The sequence below is a fragment of the Carcharodon carcharias genome, assembly GCF_017639515.1.
Source record: "Carcharodon carcharias isolate sCarCar2 chromosome 27 unlocalized genomic scaffold, sCarCar2.pri SUPER_27_unloc_1, whole genome shotgun sequence".
NCBI lineage: Eukaryota > Metazoa > Chordata > Chondrichthyes > Lamniformes > Lamnidae > Carcharodon > Carcharodon carcharias.
Genome location: NW_024470624.1, coordinates 9,013,790 through 9,027,893, shown reverse-complemented (window position 1 = coordinate 9,027,893; position 14,104 = coordinate 9,013,790). Strand labels below are relative to the sequence as shown.

The 14,104-nt window shown below is 55.7% G+C and overlaps 1 protein-coding gene across 1 annotated transcript in view; it reads left to right on the top strand.

Moving 5' to 3' along the window:
• Window positions 1–381: 381 nt before the first annotated feature.
• Window positions 382–14,104, top strand: part of ndrg2 (NDRG family member 2) — a 299,077-nt gene continuing 285,354 nt past the window's right edge. The window contains exon 1 of the mRNA XM_041180787.1: window positions 382–696. The gene's annotated coding sequence lies outside the window, so the exon portion shown is untranslated. The remainder of the gene's footprint in view (window positions 697–14,104) is intronic.

Sequence of the window (14,104 nt, the reverse complement as noted above, 5' to 3'; positions counted from 1 at the left end):
AGAGAGATAGAGGGATAGAGAGAGAGAGAGAGAGAGTGGGGGAGAGGGATAGAGACAGAGGGGTAGAGAGAGAGAGAGTGAGTGGGGGAGAGAGAGGGATAGAGAGAGAGAGAGAGAGTGAGTGGGGGAGAGAGAGGGATAGAGAGAGAGAGAGAGTGAGTGGGGGAGAGAGAGGGATAGAGAGTGGGGGAGAGAGAGGAACAGAGAGGTATAGAGAGAGAGTGGGGGGCGAGAGAGAGGGATAGAGAGAGCGAATCGTGGGGGGATAGAGAAGAATAGAGACAGAGAGAGAGAGTGGAGAAGAGACAGAGCAATAGAGAGAGAGGAGAAGAGAGACACAGGAAGTGAGAGAGTGGGGGACAGAGAGGGAGAGTTATTGTTGGAGTGAGATGTGTGTAGGCTGTGCAGTCTGAGAGCTCTGGAGGGGTGAGAGGCTGCCTGTCTGAGCGGCTGCCCGCACCCACTGGATGAGTGAGTGAGTGAGCGAGGCTGACTCCCCGCCCATCGCTCTCCGAGCTTGGCACCACTGCTCTGCGTGCCTCTGTTTGAGTGACAGCTCCATAGGCGGGGTAGCTGCTCATGTCTTCACATTTACAGAGGAGAAAGGGCTAGGAGACGAGAGAGGGAGAGAGAGACAGAGAGAGAAGGAACAAACAGCCAACGCACAAGCAAGGAAAGAAAAGCTAGCACACCAAGGTAAATTGTGTGGTGCGATATTTCTGTATGCCTGGGTGTGTTGATGCATATGTGTGTGTGTGTGTGTGTGTACACGCGAGCCTGTGATGTTTCTGTCTCTGTGAATGTCGTCTCTCTCTCTCTGCCTTTGTCCGCCTGTGTATGTTACTGTGTGTGTGTTTGTAGCTGAGTGTCTGTGTGTCAATGTATGTGTCTGTGTGTGTGTCTCTGTATGTCTGTGTGTGTCTAGGTATGTCTGTCTGTGTATGTCTATGTATGTCTGTGTGTGTGTGTGTGTTTTTGTGTTTGCATGTGTCAATGCTTGTCTGTTTCGATGTGTGTGCGTGTCCCTGGGTATAATGACCTGTGAGTGTCAGTGCCGATGCGTGTGCTATGTGTGTGTGTGTCTGTGCATATCGATAAGTGTGTGCACGTGGGTGTCTCTTTGTAATTGATATGTGTGTGTGTGTGTGTGTCGATGTGTATATATGTCGGGGTGTGGTGTGGCTGTGTATATTGATATATGCGTGTTGTGTGCGCGCGTGTTTGTGTGTGCACATGTGTTGTGCATATTGATGTGTGTGTGTATGTGTGTCTGTGTATATTTGATATGTGTGCGTATTGAACTGTGTGTCTGTGACTCTGTATATCAATATGTGTGTGTGTCTCTCTGTGTGTATTGATATGCATGTGTAGGTGTGCATCTCTGTGTATATCCATGTGTGTGTATGTCTGTGTATACCTGTGTGTGTGTCTCTCTGTGTACATCTGTGTGTGTACATGTGTGTCTCTCTGTGCATATCTGTGTGTGTGTGTGTCTCTGTGTATGCCGGTGTGTGTGTGTGTGTGTCTGTGTATGCCGGTGTGTGTGTGTGTGTCTCTGTGTATGCCGGTGTGTGTGTGTGTGTGTCTCTGTGTATGCCGGTGTGTGTGTGTGTGTGTCTCTGTGTATGCCGGTGTGTGTGTGTGTGTGTCTCTGTGTATGCCGGTGTGTGTGTGTGTGTGTCTCTGTGTATGCCGGTGTGTGTGTGTGTGTGTCTCTCTGTGTATGCCGGTGTGTGTGTGTGTGTGTGTCTGTGTATACTGGTGTGTGTGTGTGTCTGTGTATACTGGTGTGTGTGTGTCTCTGTGTATACTGGTGTGTGTGTGTCTCTGTGTATACTGGTGTGTGTGTGTCTCTGTGTATACTGGTGTGTGTGTGTGTCTCTGTGTATACCAGGGGGTGTGTGGGTGTATCTCCATGTATACCAAGGTGTGTGTGGGTGTATCTCTGTGTATACCGGGGGTGTGTGTGGGTGGGTGTCTCTGTGTATACTGGTGTGTGTGTGTGTGTCTCTCTGTGTATGCCGGGATGTGTGTGTGTGTCTCCCTGTGTATAATGGCGTGGGTGTGTGTGTCTCTGTGTACACCGGGGTGTGTGCGTGTGTATCTTGGTGTACGCCGGGGTGTGTGTGCGTGTGTATCTCGGTGTACGCCGGGTGTGTGTGTGTGTGTGTGCGTGTGTATCTCGGTGTACGCCGGGGTGTGTGTGTGTGTGCGTGTGTATCTCGGTGTACGCCGGGGTGTGTGTGTGTGCGCGTGTATCTCGGTGTACGCCGGGATGTGTGTGTGTGCGTGTGTATCTCGGTGTACGCCGGGGTGTGTGTGTGTGCGTGTGTATCTCGGTGTACGCCGGGGTGTGTGTGTGTGCGTGTGTATCTCGGTGTACGCCGGGGTGTGTGTGTGTATCTCGGTGTACGCCGGGGTGTTTGTGTGTGCGTGTGTATCTCGGTGTACGCCGGGGTGTGTGTGAGTGTCAGTGCCCGTGCCTCACTGGCTCCCTCATGGCCCTGCCCTTCTCTTCCCGAATGTGAAGCCTCTTCCTTCAGATTCCGGGCCGAGGAGTCAGGTTCCAGACAGAGCCGTGGTGTGTTTGTGGTTCCTCCACATTGCTGCATGCCTCACTGCCAGGGTAACATCGACCTTGCCTTCAAGGTCAGCCAGGAGGAGGGGGCACTGGAGGAGGGGCTGTTGGGGAGCGGTGGGAATTGTAGGGTGGTGGGGGTGAGGGTGCGGAGGAGAGGGGGGGGAGGGGGAGGGGGAGGGAGGGAGGCGTTTGGGGGAGAATGGATCAATGAGCACCAGGGTCTGAGAGCTTTGAGCACGAGCTCCTGGTCATGTCAGAGTGTTAAACACCCCACCCATATCGCGAACAGACCCTGCCCACTGACCCCGTCTGCAGCCCCCTCCCCTTCCCTCGGCTCCCTGCCTGCAGCCCGTTCCCCCCCCTCCCCGGTGCTACCTCCCCCCCACCTCGCAACCCCACTCACTGAATGACAGAGAGAAGAGGAGATACCTCCCCACCTCGCCCAAATCCCCTGCTCCCCACCCCCTCCCCTCGCTCCCTTTTCACTGACCGCGCCCCCCCCCCCCCCCACCACCCCAGCCAAACCCGCTGCTCACACCCGCCCCCCCCCCCCCCACCTTCCCATTTATCACCCCACCCCTCCTCCAGCTGGAGTCAGTACACAGAGAGCCGGGCTGGGGGCGGGGGGGGGACAGTGGAGCCTGGTCGGTGGGAGTATTTGGGATCTTGCTGCTCCATGTGGGACTCAGTGCCCGGTGGGGGGGTGATTGCGGTGGGGGTTGAGGGGTTACTGAGTGACGGTGTGAGGGAGCTGGATTAACATCAGTACAGATACAGTCAGTAACACAGGGTGCTGGGGAGAGAGGGGTTACTGAGTGACAGTGTGAGGGAGCTGGATTAATATCAGTACAGGTACAGTCAGTAACACAGGGTGCTGCGTCTCCCAGCGATGATGACGGTGTGAGTGAGGGTTTCCAAAGTCGAAGAGCTGAGGGAGAGTCAGAGTCAGCTGGAGCTGGAGACCCGGGTGGGCTTGTTGATGGGCGGGTGAGAGACACAGCTGAGGCTTGGGGTGGGGGCGAGGGAGGGGTGGTGTGGAGCAGGATCCCCCCCCCCCCCAGAGAGAGAGAGCTGGGGGTCCCTATGGCAAAGAAGCCAGACCCGATCGCCCATTTGGTTTGTCTTTTGAAACATTTTTTTTCTGGGGACCTGGGCATCGCTGTCTGGCACCCCCCATTGATGGCCCATCCCTCATTGCCCCTTGAGAAGGTAGAGCGGGTGAACCTTGATCTCCCCGCCCCCTCCATCGCAGACCCCCTCCTCCGACCCCTCGGGGTGTCTCTCCGGACCCCCTCCGGGCTGCAGCGCCCCCCCGGTTCGACTCGGGTCGGCCCGTAGGATGCTGCGCTTGACATAGAGGCTGGCCCACAAGATGGGCAGTGGGGTGGGGTGGGGGGTATAGTCACCCTCACAGAATGGGGGTGGGGTGGGGTGGGTGTGGGGGCTGGGGAGGGGACCTCCCAACCTGTTCTCTGACCTCCCTTGGATTGCCGCATTGAAAATGCCGACCCTTGCCTTCAAATCCCAATCCCTTCCCTGTAATAAGAGATCTCGCTAGATCAGGAGGTGACAGAACTGGACTTGTAATCCAGAGGCCCCGGGCTGATGCTCTGGGATGACCGGGCTGGGGGGGTTGGGGGGTATGGGGTGTGGGGGCGGTCATGGGTACACATCCCACCAACAGCAACCGGTGGAATTTAAATTCACTTCATAATATCTGGAGTCATGAAGCCAGTTTCAGTCACTTGTCATCGATGGATGTTTTAAAAAAAAACCCATCTGGTTCACTCATGTTCCCCCTTTAAGGAAGGGGGAAATATGCCTGTCCTTACCCGGGCCTGGACTACACGTGACTCCAGAAACCCCCTCCCCGCCACCCCCCCAACCCCCCCAACCCCCACCACACAAACACCTGGCCACACACAGCGATGTAGTTGACTCTGAACTTGCCCCCACACACCCCCACAACCCCCCCACCCGCTCTGAAATGGCCCCAGCGAGCCGCTCGGTTCGAAGGACAATTGGGGACAAGCCTTGCCAGCAACGCCCACGTCCGGCAATAAAGAATAAAATCAAAAGTGAGCTGGCAAAAAAATCTGCGGTGATTTTAATTTCAATGTTGGTAAATGGACTTTGGACTAAGAAAAGCTGAAAAGCAGCGGCCTGAAGGCTTTGGTGGGCGGTGGTCAGGGGGCGGATAATGGAGGAAAAGCCTGGTGAAATGCTGGTCTTTTGTAACCAGACGGACTAGAATACAAAGGCTTCAGCTTTCATAAAACCCCTGGTTAGGCCCCACCCGGAGCACCAGGAGCGGCTTCAGGCATCGCACCTCAGGGAGGATAGACCGACCAGGGAGGGAGGGCAGTGCCGATTCACCAACAAGGACACCCGGACTCCCGAGGGGGAGGTTATACCAACGAGGGTGACAGCCCCTGGAATTGATGGGGTTGAGAGGGAGAGGAACAGAGAGAGAGAGGGAGGGAGGGAGAGAGAGAGACAGACAGAGAAAGAGGGGGAGACAGACAAAGACAGAGAGAGAGAGAGGCAGAGAGAGAGAAAGAGAGTCAGATAGAGAGAGACACAGACAGACAGAGAGACAGAGACGGGAAGAGAGAGAGAAATGAAGACAGAGAGAGAGAAATGAAGACAGAGAGAGAGAAATGAAGACAGAGAGAGAGAAATGAAGACAGAGAGAGAGAAATGAAGACAGAGAGAGAGAAATGAAGACAGAGAGAGAGAAATGAAGACAGAGAGAGAGAAATGAAGACAGAGAGAGAGAAATGAAGACAGAGAGAGAGAGAAATGAAGACAGAGAGAGAGAGAAATGAAGACAGAGAGAGAGAGAAATGAAGACAGAGAGAGAGAGAAATGAAGACAGAGAGAGAGAAATGAAGACAGAGAGAGAGAAATGAAGACAGAGAGAGAGAAATGAAGACAGAGAGAGAGAAATGAAGACAGAGAGAGAGAAATGAAGACAGAGAGAGAGAAATGAAGACAGAGAGAGAGAAATGAAGACAGAGAGAGAGAAATGAAGACAGAGAGAGAGAAATGAAGACAGAGAGAGAGAAATGAAGACAGAGAGAGAGAAATGAAGACAGAGAGAGAGAAATGAAGACAGAGAGAGAGAAATGAAGACAGAGAGAGAGAAATGAAGACAGAGAGAGAGAAATGAAGACAGAGAGAGAGAAATGAAGACAGAGAGAGAGAAATGAAGACAGAGAGAGAGAAATGAAGACAGAGAGAGAGAAATGAAGACAGAGAGAGAGAAATGAAGACAGAGAGAGAGAAATGAAGACAGAGAGAGAGAAATGAAGACAGAGAGAGAGAAATGAAGACAGAGAGAGAGAAATGAAGACAGAGAGAGAGAAATGAAGACAGAGAGAGAGAAATGAAGACAGAGAGAGAGAAATGAAGACAGAGAGAGAGAAATGAAGACAGAGAGAGAGAAATGAAGACAGAGAGAGAGAAATGAAGACAGAGAGAGAGAAATGAAGACAGAGAGAGAGAAATGAAGACAGAGAGAGAGAAATGAAGACAGAGAGAGAGAAATGAAGACAGAGAGAGAGAAATGAAGACAGAGAGAGAGAAATGAAGACAGAGAGAGAGAAATGAAGACAGAGAGAGAGAAATGAAGACAGAGAGAGAGAAATGAAGACAGAGAGAGAGAAATGAAGACAGAGAGAGAGAAATGAAGACAGAGAGAGAGAAATGAAGACAGAGAGAGAGAAATGAAGACAGAGAGAGAGAAATGAAGACAGAGAGAGAGAAATGAAGACAGAGAGAGAGAAATGAAGACAGAGAGAGAGAAATGAAGACAGAGAGAGAGAAATGAAGACAGAGAGAGAGAAATGAAGACAGAGAGAGAGAAATGAAGACAGAGAGAGAGAAATGAAGACAGAGAGAGAGAAATGAAGACAGAGAGAGAGAAATGAAGACAGAGAGAGAGAAATGAAGACAGAGAGAGAGAAATGAAGACAGAGAGAGAGAAATGAAGACAGAGAGAGAGAAATGAAGACAGAGAGAGAGAAATGAAGACAGAGAGAGAGAAATGAAGACAGAGAGAGAGAAATGAAGACAGAGAGAGAGAAATGAAGACAGAGAGAGAGAAATGAAGACAGAGAGAGAGAAATGAAGACAGAGAGAGAGAAATGAAGACAGAGAGAGAGAAATGAAGACAGAGAGAGAGAAATGAAGACAGAGAGAGAGAGAGACAGTGAGAGAGAGAGAGAGACAGTGAGAGAGAGAGAGAGACAGTGAGAGAGAGAGAGAGACAGTGAGAGAGAGAGAGAGACAGTGAGAGAGAGAGAGACAGTGAGAGAGAGAGACAGTGAGAGAGAGAGACAGTGAGAGAGAGAGAGAGACAGTGAGAGAGAGAGAGAGAGACAGAGAGAGAGAGAGAGAGAGAGACAGAGAGAGAGAGAGAGAGAGAGACAGAGAGAGAGAGAGAGAGAGAGACAGAGAGAGAGAGAGAGAGAGAGAGAGAGACAGAGAGAGAGAGAGAGAGAGAGACGAGGAGAGAGAGAGAGAGACGAGGAGAGAGAGAGAGAGACGAGGAGAGAGAGAGAGAGACGAGGAGAGAGAGAGAGAGACGAGGAGAGAGAGAGAGAGACGAGGAGAGAGAGAGAGAGACGAGGAGAGAGAGAGAGAGACGAGGAGAGAGAGAGAGAGACGAGGAAGGAGAGAGAGAGAGAGAGAGAGACGAGGAGAGAGAGAGAGAGAGAGACGAGGAGACAGGGAGAAAGAGACACAGAGAGGGAGAAAGAGACACAGAGAGAGGGAGAAAGAAACACAGAGAGAGAAAGACGGAGACAGAGAGAGAAAGACGGAGACAGAGAGAGAAAGACGGAGACAGAGAGAGAGAGACGGAGACAGAGAGAGAGAGAGACGGAGACAGAGAGAGAGAGACGGAGACAGAGAGAGAGAGAGACGGAGACAGAGAGAGAGAGAGACGGAGACAGAGAGAGAGAGAGACGGAGACAGAGAGAGAGAGAGACGGAGACAGAGAGAGAGAGAGACGGAGACAGAGAGAGAGAGACGGAGACAGAGAGAGAGAGACAGAGACAGAGAGAATATCTCTGCTGGCTGGGGGGAGTGAATTTAGGAAATACTTCCACACGCACAGGGTGGGAGGGGTTTGGGACCAGAGATCCACAGTGCAGGAGTCGGAGGGAGAGGAGATGGAGATTGAGGGGGGTGTGCAGAGGGAGCGGTGCATGAGGGAGGGGAGGATGAGGGAGTAGAGGTGGAGGCAGAGGGAGGGGAAGCGAGGGGAGGTGGAGGGAGTGGTGTGTGAGGGAGGGGAGGTGGAGTGAGGGTAAGCGAGGGGAGGCGAAGGGAGTGGCATGTGAGGGAGGGGAGGGGAGGCAGAGGGAGTGGTGCGTGAGGGAGGAGAGGGAGCGGTGCATGAGGGAGGGGAGGGGAGGCGGAGGGAGCAGTGCGTGAGGGAGGGGAGGCGGAGGCGGAGGGAGCGGTGCGTGAGGGAGGTGGAGGGAGCGGTGCATGAGGGAGGGGAGGGAGCGGTGTGTGAGGGAGGGGAGGATGAGGGAGGGGAGGGAGTGGTGCATGAGGGAGGGGAGGGAGTGGTGCGTGAGGGAGGGGAGGATGATTGTGGGCAGACAGACAGAGGGAGGGGAGGCAGAGGGAGCGGGCGGTGCGTGAGGGAGGGGAGAATGAGGGCAGGGGAGTAAACCGTGGCCACCCTGGTGAGGGTAGCAAGATCCCACAAGCAGAAATGAGTCGAGCGACTCAGTTGGAGGCGTTGGTGGCTTGAGGGCAGAATTCCAGGGCCCAAAATGCCCCCTCTGGCCTAGGCCAACAGGAGCTACAATATCGCCAAGATCCACCCCACCAGGCAGGAGGCCCTTCGATTTAACATATCCTACCAAACGCTTCACTCAGGCCTGTAGGCCTTCAGCCAAATTACTTACCTCCCCCGACTCCGGCAGCCCCCTCGTGAGGTGGAGAAGCATTTGGGTTCTTACTGAAGTTTGTCCCTCACTCGGACCTTGAAGGGTCGGCAGGGCCTCCGAGCCGTGGGGCTGTTACGGCACAGGAGGAGGCTAATATCAATCGCCAGTGGCTAAGGAGCGATTTAAGATAATTGACCGAGGTTGTAATGTCACCCATTTATACTTGCTAGAAGGAACCCGTTCTCTGCAAACAAAAAGGAATATTTTCAAGCCTTGTGCCTTTGTCAAATTGCCCGGTGGGGGGGGAGGGGGAGGGGAGGGGTGGTGGGGAGAGGTGGGGTGATCCTATTGTTCCCCGTCATTCTCTCCAACCAATCAGAGTCAACTTGCTGACCCATTGACATTCTCTTCCCCTGCAGTGTGAATTGTTGTGATCCTTTGAAATTTGGCATTCTTGTGTTTGTCCTGGTGAGCAGGGGAGGTAGCGGTAATGCGACTGGACCGGTTAAGGTCCAGGGTTAATGCTCTGGGGTGGGACGGGGAGGGTTGGGGGTGGGAACACGGTGGGGGTGGAGGGGGTGGGGGTGGTTCAAGTCCCACCAGGGCGGCCGGCGCAATTTAAATTCGATTAGGGTGGAGCAGAGCTCGAGCGTTGCTGTAAAAGGGACAGTTTTTTTTTTTGTCGAACTTTTTCGCCTCGCACTCATCAGGACTACTCGCAAGAAGATACCAATGTCGGTGGAGGGGGGTGGAGGGGTTGATGGGGGGTTGAACAACGTATTTATACCATTTGAGGAGAGAGCGCTGATTGGTTGAGAAGCGCCGCTTCCCCCGCATGGATACCTTCTCGCGCGTTGTCCTGGTGAGTCCCAAGTCGACAAGCTGCGACGAAAGAAACACCTCCTTTTTTTTCTCTACCACCCTCCCAACCCGGAATTCCGGAAAGATCCGGAATTAAAATACACGCCTCGGTCATCGGAAAAACCCCGTCTGGTTCGCTGATGGGGAGGGAAATCCCCCACCCTTACCCGGTCTGGCCTACAGGTGACTCCAGACCGCTACCCCCCACACCCCCATCAACACCCCCTCCCCCCCACCCCCCACCGCCCCAACAGCAATGTGGTTGACTCTTAACTTGCCCCCCTACCCCCACCTCTGAGATAGCTGAGCAAGCACCCCACCCCCACCCCCCCCCCACCTCGCTCCGTTCAAGGGGACAGTTAGGGACCGTACGAAGAGGGGCTGCTCTTTATTGAAAGAGGGGGCATTGGGGGTGGGGGGCTGTTTGGTGGTGTTCAACTGGGCCCCGAGCCATAGGGCGTCACGTTAAGACCAGCGCCGAATAAAGAACGAGGGAGGGGGTGGGGGGAGTGTTTTTACACCGAAGGGTTGTTGGCCAGGCACAGGTGTGATGGGCCGAAAGGTCGTCTCCGGGCCCCAGGAGGGGGAGCGAGGCCCCGAAAGGGGCAGGAGGCAGGGGCTGGAGTGGATGCGATAATGGGGTCAGGGGAAAAGGATGGTGGGATTGGGATCGAAGAGGATGGGACTGGGGGGAGGGGGGGGAGTGAAGGGGGGCGGGGAATGGTGGGATTTACTTGGGAGGGAGAGAGGGATCATGGGGTGATGGGCCAAATGGAGAAAGGATTTAAGGGGGTGGGTGGTGGGTGGTGGAATGGGACAGAGGGGGGATTTACTTCAGAGAGAGAGAGCGAGACAGGCAGAGAGAGATGAGGGGAAGAGAGGGAGAGATGGTGGAGAGGGGGAGAGAGAGACAGCATGGGACGGTGAGGAGATTTACCTCAGTGAAAGAGAGATGGAGGGGAGGGAGACAGAGAGAGAGATGGAGGGGAGGGAGACAGAGAGAGAGATGGAGGGGAGGGAGACAGAGAGAGAGATGGAGGGGAGGGAGACAGAGAGAGAGAGGGAGGGGAGGGAAGGAGAGAGAGATGGAGGGAAGGAGAGAGAGATGGAGGGAAGGAGAGAGAGATGGAGGGAAGGGAGAGAGAGATGGAGGGGAGGGAGAGAGAGATGGAGGGGAGGGAGAGAGAGATGGAGGGGAGGGAGAGAGAGATGGAGGGGAGGGAGAGAGAGATGGAGGGGAGGGAGAGAGAGATGGAGGGGAGGGAGAGAGAGATGGAGGGGAGGGAGAGAGAGATGGAGGGGAGGGAGAGAGAGATGGAGGGGAGGGAGAGAGAGATGGAGGGGAGGGAGAGAGAGATGGAGGGGAGGGAGAGAGAGATGGAGGGGAGGGAGAGAGAGATGGAGGGGAGGGAGAGAGAGATGGAGGGGAGGGAGAGAGAGATGGAGGGGAGGGAGAGAGAGATGGAGGGGAGGGAGAGAGAGATGGAGGGGAGGGAGAGAGAGATGGAGGGGAGGGAGAGAGAGATGGAGGGGAGGGAGAGAGAGATGGAGGGGAGGGAGAGAGAGATGGAGGGGAGGGAGAGAGAGATGGAGGGGAGGGAGAGAGAGATGGAGGGGAGGGAGAGAGAGATGGAGGGGAGGGAGAGAGAGATGGAGGGGAGGGAGAGAGAGATGGAGGGGAGGGAGAGAGAGATGGAGGGGAGGGAGAGAGAGATGGAGGGGAGGGAGAGAGAGATGGAGGGGAGGGAGAGAGAGATGGAGGGGAGGGAGAGAGAGATGGAGGGGAGGGAGAGAGAGATGGAGGGGAGGGAGAGAGAGATGGAGGGGAGGAGAGAGAGATGGAGGGGAGGGAGAGAGAGATGGAGGGGAGGGAGAGAGAGATGGAGGGGAGGGAGAGAGAGATGGAGGGGAGGGAGAGAGAGATGGAGGGGAGGGAGAGAGAGATGGAGGGGAGGGAGAGAGAGATGGAGGGGAGGGAGAGAGAGATGGAGGGGAGGGAGAGAGAGATGGAGGGGAGGGAGAGAGAGATGGAGGGGAGGGAGAGAGAGATGGAGGGGAGGGAGAGAGAGATGGAGGGGAGGGAGAGAGAGATGGAGGGGAGGGAGAGAGAGATGGAGGGGAGGGAGAGAGAGATGGAGGGGAGGGAGAGAGAGATGGAGGGGAGGGAGAGAGAGATGGAGGGGAGGGAGAGAGAGATGGAGGGGAGGGAGAGAGAGATGGAGGGGAGGGAGAGAGAGATGGAGGGGAGGGAGAGAGAGATGGAGGGGAGGGAGAGAGAGATGGAGGGGAGGGAGAGAGAGATGGAGGGGAGGGAGAGAGAGATGGAGGGGAGGGAAAGAGAGAGATAGAGGAGAGGGAGACAGAGAGAGAGAGATGGAGGGAGGGAGAGCGAGATGGAGAGATGGAGGGAAAGGAGGTAGACAGACAGCGAGAGAGAGAGAGACACAGAGAGAGAGAGAGAGATGGAGGGGAGGGAAAGAGAGAGAGATGGAGGGAGGGAAGTGGGAGAGACAGACGGGGGGAGAGAGAGAGACAGACAGAGAGAGAGAGAGAGAGAGATGGAGAGGAGGGACAGAGAGAGATGGAGGGGAGGGAGGGAGAGATGGAGGGGAGAGACAGAAATGGAGGGAAAGGAGGGAGACAGACAGGGAGAGAGGGAGAGATGGAGGGGAGGGAGACAGAGAGATGGAGGGGAGGGAGGGAGAGACAGAGGGAGACAGAGAGATGGAGGGGAGGGAGGGAGAGACAGCGGGAGACAGATGGAGGGGAGGGAAAGAGAGAGAGATGGAGGGAAGGGGGAGATGAAGGGAAGGGGGAGATGGAGGGAAGGGGGAGATGGAGGGAAGGGAGGGAAGGGGGAGATGGAGGGGAGGGAGGGAGGGAGAGATGGAGGGGAGGGAAGGGGGAGATGGAGGGGAGGGAGGGAGGGAGAGATGGAGGGGAGGGAGGGAGAGATGGAGGGGAGGGAGGGAGAGATGGAGGGGAGGGAGGGAGGGAGAGATGGAGGGGATTGAGCGAGGGAGAGAGATGGAGGGGAGGGAGCGAGGGAGAGAGAGATGGAGGGGAAGGAGCGAGGGAGAGAGATAGAGGGGAGGGAGCGAGGGAGAGAGAGATGGAGGGGAGGGAGCGAGGGAGAGAGAGATGGAGGGGGGGGAGAGATGGAGGGGAGGGGGAGAGCCAGACGGGGGGAGAGAGAGACAGAGAGAGAGAGATGGAGGGGAGGGGGAGAGACAGACGGCGGGGAGAGAGACAGAGAGAGAGAGATGGAGGGGATGGAGACAGAGAGAGATGGAGGGGAGGGAAAGAGAGACAGAGGGAGAGAGATGGAGGGGATGGAGACAGAGAGAGATGGAGGGGAGGGAAAGAGAGACAGAGGGAGACAGATGGAAGGGAGGGGGAGGGAGACAGATGGACGGGAGAGAGAGAGAGAGATGGAGGGGAGGGAAAGCGAGAGAGATGGAGGGGAGGGAGGGAGAGATGGAGGGGAGGAGCAGAGAGATGGAGGGAAAGGAGGGAGACAGACGGAGGGAGAGAGAGAGTGAGAGACAGACAGAGAGGCAGAGATGGAGGGGAGGGGGAGAGACAGACAGGGGGTGGAGAGAGACAGGGAGAGATGGAGGGGATGGAGACAGGGAGAGATGGAGGGGATGGAGACAGGGAGAGATGGAGGGGATGGAGACAGGGAGAGATGGAGGGGATGGAGACAGGGAGAGATGGAGGGGATGGAGACAGGGAGAGATGGAGGGGATGGAGACAGGGAGAGATGGAGGGGATGGAGACAGGGAGAGATGGAGGGGATGGAGACAGGGAGAGATGGAGGGGATGGAGACAGGGAGAGATGGAGGGGATGGAGACAGGGAGAGATGGAGGGGATGGAGACAGGGAGAGATGGAGGGGATGGAGACAGGGAGAGATGGAGGGGATGGAGACAGGGAGAGATGGAGGGGATGGAGACAGGGAGAGATGGAGGGGATGGAGACAGGGAGAGATGGAGGGGATGGAGACAGGGAGAGATGGAGGGGATGGAGACAGGGAGAGATGGAGGGGATGGAGACAGGGAGAGATGGAGGGGATGGAGACAGGGAGAGATGGAGGGGATGGAGACAGGGAGAGATGGAGGGGATGGAGACAGGGAGAGATGGAGGGGATGGAGACAGGGAGAGATGGAGGGGATGGAGACAGGGAGAGATGGAGGGGATGGAGACAGGGAGAGATGGAGGGGATGGAGACAGGGAGAGATGGAGGGGATGGAGACAGAGAGAGATGGAGGGGAGGGAAAGAGAGACAGAGGGAGACAGATGGAGGGGAGGGAGAGAGAGAGATGGAGGGGAGGGAAAGCGGGAGAGATGGAGGGGTGGGAAAGTGAGAGAGATGGAGGGGAGGGAGGGAGAGATGGAGGGGAGGGAGGGAGAGATGGAGGGAAAGGAGGGAGACAGACGGAGAGAGAGAGAGAGACAGAGGGAGAGATGGAGGGGAGGGAGACAGAGAGAGCGATGGAGGTGAGGGAAAGAAAGACAGACAGAGAGAGAGATGGAGGGAAGGGAGAGAGAGACAGAGGGAGACAGATGGAGGGGAGGGAAAGAGAGAGAGATGGAGGGAAGGGGAAGAGAGAGAGAGAGAGAGAAATGGAGGGGAGGGGGAGAAACAGACGGGGGGGAGAGAGTGACAGAGAGAGAGATGGAGGGGAGGGAAAGCGAGAGAGATGCTTGGGGCAGTGGGTGGGGGAGAGAAGGGGGGTGGTTATCGGGGGGGC